This window comes from Humulus lupulus, chromosome 1, assembly GCF_963169125.1.
Source record: "Humulus lupulus chromosome 1, drHumLupu1.1, whole genome shotgun sequence".
Lineage (NCBI taxonomy): Eukaryota > Viridiplantae > Streptophyta > Magnoliopsida > Rosales > Cannabaceae > Humulus > Humulus lupulus.
Genome location: NC_084793.1, coordinates 116,978,568 through 116,989,363, shown reverse-complemented (window position 1 = coordinate 116,989,363; position 10,796 = coordinate 116,978,568). Strand labels below are relative to the sequence as shown.

Below are 10,796 nucleotides of genomic sequence, written 5' to 3'. Positions count from 1 at the left end.
GTCGATGTTGAGGATGGTGAACCAGCTGATGATTTGGCTGCAGGCTAATACGATGCTTTTGGTTGTCCATATTTTGATATCGATCCAACTAGTGATTTCATTGACAATGAATTCCCTCGCAATTCATGTGACAAGTATGATGCCTTGTTATATTCGGTTCATAATCCTTTGTATGAGAATTGTACAAATTTTTCTGTCTTAAGTGTTGTCGTAAAGTTATTGAATTTGAAGGTGATTAACAAATGGGCAGATAAAGGATTTGAAGACCTTTTGAAGTATCTTAAAGAAATGTTACCTGTTGGTAATCGTTGCCCGATAAGTTATTATCAAACGCGAAAGCTTTTATCTGAAGTTGGCTTGGGGTACGAGCAAATTGATGTGTGCCAATATGATTGTGCATTGTTCTACGGTGAGAATGCAAATGCTACAATGTGCCCTGTTTGCAAATCTAGTCGTTACGTATGGAATAAAATTCCAAATAAACAACTTAGATGGTTTCCAATCAAGGCTTGACTGAAACGATTGTTTAGCTCCAACCATACTGCTAAGGTTATGCGATGGCATAAAGAGGTACGCAGAAATGAACCTGTGATATTACGTCATCCAGTTGATGGGAATGCTTGGAAACATTTTGACAAGACATACCCTGAATTTGCAGTGGATTTGAGGAGTGTAAGAATGGGATTAGCATCAGATTGGTTTAACCCTTTCTCAAACATGACATCCACGTACAGCTTATGGTCTGTGATATTAATTCCATATAACATGACGCCTTGGGCATCTCCGAACGGAACAAATTATCTCATGTCATTGTTAATACCAGGACCCAAATCTCCTAGAAAGGACTATGATGTATTTTTTAGACCACTAATTGAAGAACTTAAGGAGTTATTGGAGGGCATTGAGGTGTATGATTCATATGAAGGGTGTACGTTTAAACTTTGAGCCGCTTTATTATGGACAATTAGTGATTTTCCTGCTTATGCCTATTTATCGGGGTGGAGCACCGCTGGGAAATTAGCATGCACCGTTTGTTTGGAAGATACAAGACATAAAAGAATAGCTGACAAACAATGTTTCATGGGCCATCGATGTTATTTGAAAAGCAACCATTCTTGGTGAAAGAGTAGAGAGTATGATGGGTCTATAGAGTTACGTCCCCCACCTAGAACTGATAACTTCATTTTAGTGTCGTTTTAGAATGTGTTTTTGTGGTAATCTTGAGTCTTTATGTGTGTTTTGTGCAAGATTACACTTTTGTTTGTCTTTGTTGTAGGTTGGTGCGGTGAATCATGAGAAAAATGTAAAAAGAAGAGAAAATGGTGGGAAAATGAAGCTCTTGGTGGTTGTTCGACTCAAAAGGATGCTAAGGACGAGTAAAAGTCAGTTTGTGATGAAGAGACAAGGTTGAAAGACCTAATTTGAGAAATAATGGAACTAGGGCCACAACTTGAGCTTGTAAGTCATGACTCTAAGCAAGTTAGAAACATAAGGATGCTGAAATGAATTAGGGAAGTAAGAGGCTAAGCAAGGGGACATTCTGAACACAGGCAGCGACTTGATATGCCTGAGTCGCCGCACCTGAAGACTTATGCAGATTCGGAGGAGTTCAAAAATTAACATGGACTGCGACTTAGAGAAGGACAAGTCGCGGCTTGCATATGAAAAACAAAGCCTTTGTGATTTTTTTACTATAAATTCATACTTAGGGTTTAATGAGGTCATTAGGTCAGATTTTAATTATGTTTTTAGAGACTAATTTTGATTGTTAGACTAGTTGTTCTAAATTTTTGTTTAGTCACTTGGAGTTTTATCTAATTTAATTACAATATTCTATTGATTTTTCTTCTCTATTTTAATATATATAATGTGTGCCTAATGCTAGTAAATACCAGATCAATATTTATTTGATTTATGATTTTGATTCAAAATTCGAAAGATGAGAATTGAATATGCTATCATTATATAGACATAGGTTACATATTGGACGAAAGTACTCGTATGGCGTGTGTAGTAATTAGGTTTCTATGCTTAATGTCTGCTATATGTTTAAGTTTATCACAGAGATGTAGAAAACCTGCATATAATATGAGATCTTATATCTTGAAAAAGAATAGGAATCGATTTATGTTAACCTACTATTAGAATAGAAAGAAATAAATTTAGAACTGATTAATAAAATTAGTAGAATGAAAAGTTGATGAAATTGATATCCTAGGTCTTTTTAATATTGATTTTCATCTTTTAATTGGTTATTTTTGTTCATAGTTTTACTTTAAATTTTAAAAGTAAATTAATTCATCTAAATTTTTTCAGCAAAATAGAAATCAAAGAACAATTATTGATACTTGGTAAATAGTCTTTGTGGGAACGATACTTTATTTATCATCTATATTACTTGAATCGATTGCGTGCATTTTCGTATAAATATATATATATATATATTCACGATCAAGTTTTTGGCGTCATTCCCAGGGACTTGATTTCCAATATCAAAATTAATTGTTGTTTGTTCTAATTTGGTTTCTACATTTTACACTTATTTGGATCGAGGTTGTTGTTTGTTTTAGGATTTGTTGGTATATGCGAGGAAATTAGAAAAAGACACTCATACCAATAGATCTTGAAATTGAGAGAACGTGCAAAGAAAATTGCAAGATAAAGAAAAGGTTGGTTTTCACCATGGCTGATGTCAACAACAATGCAAATATGGGTAATGTAGCTAAAGTCAATCTGCCATTGAAAAACTATGTACTCCCTGCTGTTACAGGGATATATTCAAGCATCCGTCCTCCTACTGTTGAAGCAAATAATTTTGAGATAAAACCCTCAATTATTCAAATGGTACAGAATTCTGTACAATTTTGGGGGTTAACAAATGAGGATCCAAATCTCCACATCACAAACTTTTTGGAGGTGTGTGCAATATTCAAAATGAATGGGGTGAGTAACGATGCTGAAAGATTAAGATTATTCCCATTTTCACTAAGAGACAGAGCTAAGAGTTGGTTGAATTAATCACAAGCCAATTCTATAGTTACTTGGGAAGATTTGGCTCAGAAATTCCTTGGTAAATATTTTCCTCCTGCGAAGTCAGCCAGAATAAGAGAGATTAATAACTTCCATCAGCTAGATGGGGAGTCTTTATATGATGCATGGGAACATTTTAAAGAGTTGCAAAGGACATGCCCACATCATGGAATAGAGAAGTGGCGGCTAGTTCATACATTTTACAATGGTTTGGGGGGAAATACAAGGACAGTTATAGATGCAGCATCGGGAGGAGTGTTTATGAGAAAAAACGCTAATGAAGCATATGAATTATTGGAAGAGATGGCCATGAATAACTATAATTGGCCTACTGAGCGTGAGAATAAGAAAGTAGCAGGAGTCTTAGAAGTCGATCTTATTGCTTTATTGACTGCTCAAGTGGCATCTCAAACCAAGAAATTGCAGCAGAATAATCTTGCCACACAAGCAATGAAATTACAGAATGTCATGAGGTGTGAGATTTGTGGGGGACCACATTCTTATGAACAATGCTCGAGCACAGCTAGTTGCTCAACAGATGTGAATAATATGCCTTTGGAACAGGCACGGGTTATTGGTAACTTTTCAAGACCTGCACCCAACACTTAATTCAATTCCTATACTCCTGCTTGGAAAAAAACACCCTAATTTGTCTTGGAAAAATAATCAAGGGTTACAACCGCAATATCCACAGTGCCCACCACAACAACCCCCACATCAATAGACTTATGGACTACATTCTAGACCATATCATGATCCAAACCCACGCCCATCTCATCCACCACCACATCCTCAAATGAACCCACCAATAATTCAGTTAGACCAATTAAATCAATTCATGAAAGAGACAAGGTCTTCAATCAGGAGTTTGGAGACACAAATAGGTCAATTGGCTAAAATATTTTCTAGTAGACAGTAAGGGAATTTGCCCAGTTCCACAGAGATAAATCCTAAAGAACAATGTCAAGTTGTCACTCTGAGGAGTGGGACTAAGTATGATGGACCTACAGTGGATGACAAGGGGAAGAAGACAAGGGATCAACATGTTACTAGTCCAATACAAGAGGAGGTTACTGAAGACCTTCCAAAGGCAGAAAAACCAAAATACATTGAGCCTACACCAAGGATTCCATATCCTCAACGGTTTTGAAATGATAATCTTGACAAACAATTCTCCAAGTTTCTTGAGGTATTTAAGAAACTTCACATTAACATCCCTTTTGCAGAGGCTCTAGACATAATGACTAGTTTTTCGAAGTTTATGAAAGAAATATTGTCTAATAAGAGAAAAATTGATTATTATGAAACCATTTCGTTAACTGAAGAGTGTAGTGCAATTATTCAAAAGAAGCTTACTCAAAAGTTAAGAGATCCGGGCAGTTTTACTATACCATGCCCCATTGGGAACTTTCATTGTGAGAGAGCTTTATGTGATTTGGGTGCTAGCATAAATTTAATGTCGTTGTCTGTGTTTAAAAGGCTTGGTTTGGGGGAAGCTAGACCCAGTAATGTTACTCTTCAACTGGCTGACCGTTCATTAACACACCCCAGAGGTATTATAGAGGACGTTCTAGTAAAGGTAGATAAGTTCATTTTCCCAGTAGATTTCATTGTATTAGATATGAAGAAAGATGAGGACGTGCCTATTATATTGGGACGACCATTTTTAGCCATAAGGCAAGCGTTGATAGATGTTCAAAATGGAGAGTTAAGGCTCAAAGTACAAGGTGATGAGGTTATTTTTAATGTTTTCAAAGCTGTGAAATATCCTTCAGCTAGTGACAGTTGTTTTATTTTTCGTGTATTGGAGGAACAAGAAAAAAAAGGGTCCAGTCTATTGAGTATCCACTGGAGTTGAGTTTGATTGCAAGTCCTGAAGAGTGTGCTAGTACTGAAGCCAGTGAGTATGTTAAGTGGTTGAATTCATCAGGGAAAATTTATAAAAAGAAATGTGAGGAATTGGGGCAAGTGCCTGAGAGACCTCTCCCATCTATAGAGAAGCCACCAGTTATTGAGTTAAAAAATTTACCTGATCATCTTAAGTACACTTATTTGGGTAAGAAAGACACTCTCCTAGTTATTATTTCAGCTTCATTGTCTGTGACTGAAGAAGAAAAGCTTCTTGGGGTATTAAGGGCTCACAAACTAGCAATTGGGTGGACTCTGGCAGATATAAAGGGTATTAGTCCTTCAACAGTGATGCACCATATATTAATGGAGGAGGATAGTAAGCCCAGTATTGATGCTCAAAGGAGGCTTAATCCTTCAATGAAAGAAGTGGTAAGGAAAGAAATCCTTAAATGGTTGGATGCAGGGATAATTTATCCAATATCTGACTTTGCATGGGTTAGTCCTGTCTAGGTAATTCCAAAGAAGGGTGGCATGACGGTGGTTAAAAATGATAATAATGAACTTATTACAACTCGTAAGGTGATGGGATGGAGAATTTGTATTGACTATCGTAAGTTGAATAAGGCCACTAGGAAAGACCATTTCCCTTTGCCTTTTGTAGATCAAATGCTAGATAGATTGGCAGGCCATCCTTATTACTGCTTCTTGGATGGGTATTCAGGATGCCATCAAATTCCTATAGCACCGGAGGATCAAGAAAATACTACCTTCACATGCCCTTATGGAGCATTTTCCTTTCGGAGGATGCCATTTGGGTTATGTAATGCTCCCGCCACCTTTCAAAGATGTATGATGACATTTTTCAGTCTTTGGACCCTCTTTTTATGGATGTTTGGCTAACTTGGAAAGGGTTTTGAAAAGATGTGAGGAGTAAAATTTAATACTAAACTGGGAGAAATGTCACTTTATGGTGATAGAAGGCATAGTCTTGGGCGACAAGATTTCACGACATGGAATTGAGGTAGACAGGGCCAAGATTTTGACAATAGAAAATTTACCCCCTCGAGTGTCTATTAAAGGGGTTCGAAGTTTTTTGGCCATGCTGGATTTTATAGGAGGTTCATAAAGGACTTTTCAAAATTTTTGAAGCCCTTATCTACTTTATTTACGAATGGTGTGGTATTCAACATTGATTCTGAATATTTAAGGGCATTTAATACACTGAAGGAGAAATTGGTATCTGCTCCGATTGTTGTATCACCAAATTGGGAACATCCTTTTGAATTAATGTGTGATTCTAGTGATTATGCAATAGGAGCGGTTCTTGGATAGCGATTTGACAAGGTATTCCGAATGATTAATTATGCTAGTCGAACCTTGAATGATGCTCAATTAAATTATGCAACTACTTAGAAGGAATTACTTGCAATAGTCTTTGCATTTGACAAGTTCAGGCCATATTTAATTGGTAATAAGGTGATTGTTTACACAGATCATTCAGCTATTAAGTACCTTATGACCAAAAATGATGATAAACCTCGCCTGATTCGATGGGTCCTATTATTGCAAGAGTTTGATATGGAATTTCATGATAAGAAGGGGACAGAAAATCTAGTTGCAAATCATTTATCTAGATTGGAAAAAGGAGAAGAGCATAATGAGAAAGATGAGAAAATTGATGAAAATTTTCCAGATTAACAATTATTTTCAATTGAATGTGAAGAGAAGTTACCATGGTTTGCAGATTATGTCAATTATTTGGTAGCTAAAGTTGTGCCTCCGGACATGTCAAGGTAGCAACTCAAAAAGTTCTATTCGGAAGTTAAGCATTATTATTGGGATGAGCCCATTCTTTTTCGTCATTGTGCTGATCAAGTAATTAGAAGATGTGTCCCAGAAGAGGAAATGATTTACATACTTACTCACAGTCGTACTTTGCATTGTGGTGGTCACTTTGGGGAACAAGGACATCAACGAAAGTTTTGCAATGTGGGTTTTATTGGCCTACGTTATTTAAAGATGCTAATTCCTTTGATAAGCGTAGTGATCGTTGCCAAAGGACTGGTAATATATCAAGAAGAGATCAAATGCCAATGACTGGAATTCTGGAAGTTGAGCTGTTTGATGTGTGGGGAATATATTTTATGGGACCTTTCCCATCATTCTATAATAATAAGTACATTTTACTCGCAGTAGATTATGTTTCTAAATGGGTGGAAGCTACAATAACTCTTACTTGTGATGGTAAGGAGGTACTTAAATTTCTTCATAAGAATATTTTTACTCAATTTGGTACTCCAAGAGAAATTATTAGTGGCAGAAGAAGTCATTTCTGTAATAAATCATTCACAGCCCTATGCGCTCGTTATGGACTTCATCACCGAAAGACACTATTTTATCATCCACTTGCTAATGGTCAAGCTGAAGTGTCAAACCGTGAAATTAAAAGTATTTTAGAGAAAAATGTAAACACATCAAGGAAAGATTGGTTGAAAAAGCTTGATGATTCACTGTGGGCATATCGCACAACCTTTAAGACTCTGATTGGTATGTCACCATATCGGTTGGTGTTCGGGAAGGCATGTCATTTACCAGTTGAACTTTAGCATCGAGCTTATTGGCCAGTGAAAAAGCTGAATGTTGATTTATTTATGGTGGGGCAGAATGCGCTTATAGAATTGAATGAGCTCAATGAATTTCGAAATGAGGCTTATGAAAATGCAAAGATTTATAAAGAGAAGTCTAAGGCTTTTCATTATAAAAAGATAATTAGAAAGGATTTCCAACCGGGAGATAAAGTGTTGTTATTTAATTCTAGATTGAAGTTATTTCTAGGAAAACTAAAGTCTAGATGGTCAGGACCCTTCACAGTTGTTGTCCCATTACCTTACGGAGCGTTACAGATTCATAGTGAGAAAACAGGACATTTTAAAGTAAATGGTGAGAGGTTAAAGCATTATTTGGAATGACCGGTGGAAAAGTTCAAATATGTGATGGTTTTGGAACCCCTTTAAATGGGGTATTCAACGTCCGGCTAAATGACGTTAACGACAGCGCTATAGGAGGCATTCCTATACTATATTTCATTTTTTATTTAATTTTTAATTAGTAAACAATTTTATTTAATGTCAATTTGGATTTGTAAAGTTTATTTATTTTAATTTTTTTAGTATAAAATCTGTAAAAAAATATCGTGCAAATCGTGAAAATGATGTTTTTTAATTAGTCTGCAGGCCAAGTTGCAACTTGAACATGTAAGTCGCGGCTTTAAAACAAGTCAGTGAGTATGAAAAATTGGAGGGGGGCGAGTCGTGACTTGAGGTTATAAGTCGCGACCCTAAGCTAAGTCAGAGAACAATTTAGATTTTAAAACAGGGGGTCGCGACTTGATTAGGCTGAGTCACGGTGCCTGCAAAGCAAAAATCTGGGAAATTTGATGTGGGTCGCAACTTGATTAGGCTGGGTCACAGCGCGCCTATGTCAGAAAGAAGAATGGTGGTTTAAAAATCATTTTTTTTTCAACCATACCTCTCATTTTTCATTTCTTTCATCCTAAATCAAATTTTCTTTTGCAAAAGCTCTCAAATTTCTTCCCTTATCCGTATAATTAAAATACCCTTAAGCCATATCTCTAATTTCTAACTCCTAGTTCATATTGATTTCTTTCTTCCTTTCTTTTACTCTAACCCTAATTTTTTTATTGGTGATAAGTGAAGATTGAAAGGAGAATTGAAGAGTGGGCAGTCTTCAAGATTCAAGGGCATGTAAGATTTCCTTTTTGATGTTCTAGAAGTTTTGATTTAAGTAATTTTGTGCTAAGGGATTGAATTGGATTGTTGAACTACCTTGTTAGTCTATTTAGTTTCTCTGAGTGATATTTTTGGGGTTAATCGGTTGAGGAAATTATAGTAAATTAGTGGAAGTGCTGCCCAATTTTTGTGTTGTCCTATTTGATACATTGTGTAAGTATGGGTCCAAGAAAACAACCTACTAGGGCTGCCTCTTCTAAAAATGCTAATCGCCCTTCAACATCCCGCACCCAACCACCCCAAACTCAGCCAATCCCGCCAACACCTCAACCAATTCAAGAATTTGATCCAACTAGGTTTATTAGTAAGGATTCCTTTGATCACTATCAAAGGTTATCTCAGCGTCTGGTAATTCAAGAGAGAGGAATGATATTAGGAAACTTATAATATCATTCGGGCTGAAATTTAACACCATCGTTGGAAACTTTTTGTGGATGATAAAATGCCCAAGGCTAATTGTTCAATGGTTTATGAGTTCTATGCCAATTTTCCTGGGGAAATTAATAGAAAGGTGTTTGTGCAAGGGTTTTCGGTAGAACGTGATATTGATAATATTGATGCCCTATATCAATTACCCATGTTGTCGCAAGACAAGGATAAATATTATCAATTGGTGTATAATAGTGAAATTGATTGGACTGAGGTGGTAGAAACATTAGGCATTCCTGGTGCTACTTTTGTCATGCAAAATGGAGAACCGAAGCATTTACGAAGATATGGTGGCCAAGGCCTGAACTCTTTTTGTGAGCGTGCGGCTTATGCCTAACACTCACTTATCTGAAGTGGATACTGATCGGTGTCTTCTGGTATTTTCTATTATGACGGGACTCTCTGTCGATATTGGCCAAGTTATCGGCACAAGAATTAGGGATTTATGCCGGCTGACTACTACTGCCGGTTTGGGGTACGAATCAATGATTACTGGTCTATGTGAAGTGTGGGAGGTACCTAAATATCCTAGCGATATTTATAGGAAGGCAATGGGGCCTATTTCTCATGCTATGTTGTATAAATTTAATGACTCATCTTTGGAGCCACCCGTACCACAACCCAGGCAGATGAGAGTTGAAGAGGAAAGAGATGCGGTTGAGGAACCCGTGCTTGCCAATGATCAACCAGTTGATTCAAGAGCAGCTGAGGAGGAAAGGAGAGGAGAATATCCTCAATATTTGGCACTTGAGGCTCCACCGGATCCGCACTTGGCCAGATTGGATTATATCATTCAGCAAAACCAACATACTCATATTTATTTGGGAGAGCTTCATGATTATCATAGAGCTCAGGTTGACAAATAGAATGAGTTAGTGTACCGATGGTCAAATCAGGAGGCGGACCAACAATATTTTCGTCATCCACCACCTTGGCATCCTTTTCCAGATCCACCATGTTTTTGAAGTGATTCGCACTAGGTAAGTTTTCTTTCTTTACTTCTTTTTAAACATTGGGGACAATGTTTAGCTTAAGTTTGGGGGAGGGAGTTTATTTTTCTGTTTGTTTTGTTTTGTTAGTTTTGATTAGTTTATGTTAGTGTTTGGAGTTTTGTTTTAGTGTGTTTAGTACCAACATGAATGATGATTGAAAACAAGTGCCGATAAGAATAAATTGAATGTTATGAGTATAATCCAAAGAAAATGAAATCTGAAAAAAAAATCTGTGTGATTGATTGAACACTTTGTTAGTTCATTTTTAGTTTAGACAACATTTGTTGATTATTTTGTCATGATATTTAAATTGATGTTTTTAATATTGATTATGCTTGCTAACATTGATAAGTGGAATGATGAATGGAAAGTGGAAATTGTTTTTTACAATTCTAGAACTTGCTTACTTGTTATTTGAGGTGAAATAATATATCATGTATGTTTAGGAATATGATTTAGGCTATCATTTGGACCGTTTGAGCTTTTCTTGCCGACCTTATGTTAATTGATCATTTGCTTACCCCTTTTGAGCCTAACATTGTATCTTTTTATTCTAAGCCATTATTTAAGCCTAATACTTAAAACTTGGTTATATATCTGTCCCTAATATATTATGAGCATATGATTGAAAAAAATTTATGGGGATTGATGTGTAATGGGGTTTATTTGTGAATTCATTGGGTTT

At 36.3% G+C, this 10,796-nt stretch overlaps 1 non-coding gene across 1 annotated transcript; it reads right to left on the bottom strand.

Annotated features, from left to right (window-relative positions):
* Positions 1-3,095: 3,095 nt before the first annotated feature.
* Positions 3,096-3,203, bottom strand: LOC133813682 (small nucleolar RNA R71). Its single transcript, XR_009884687.1, has one exon. It is a non-coding gene; the product is annotated as a small nucleolar RNA R71 (small nucleolar RNA).
* Positions 3,204-10,796: the final 7,593 nt, after the last annotated feature.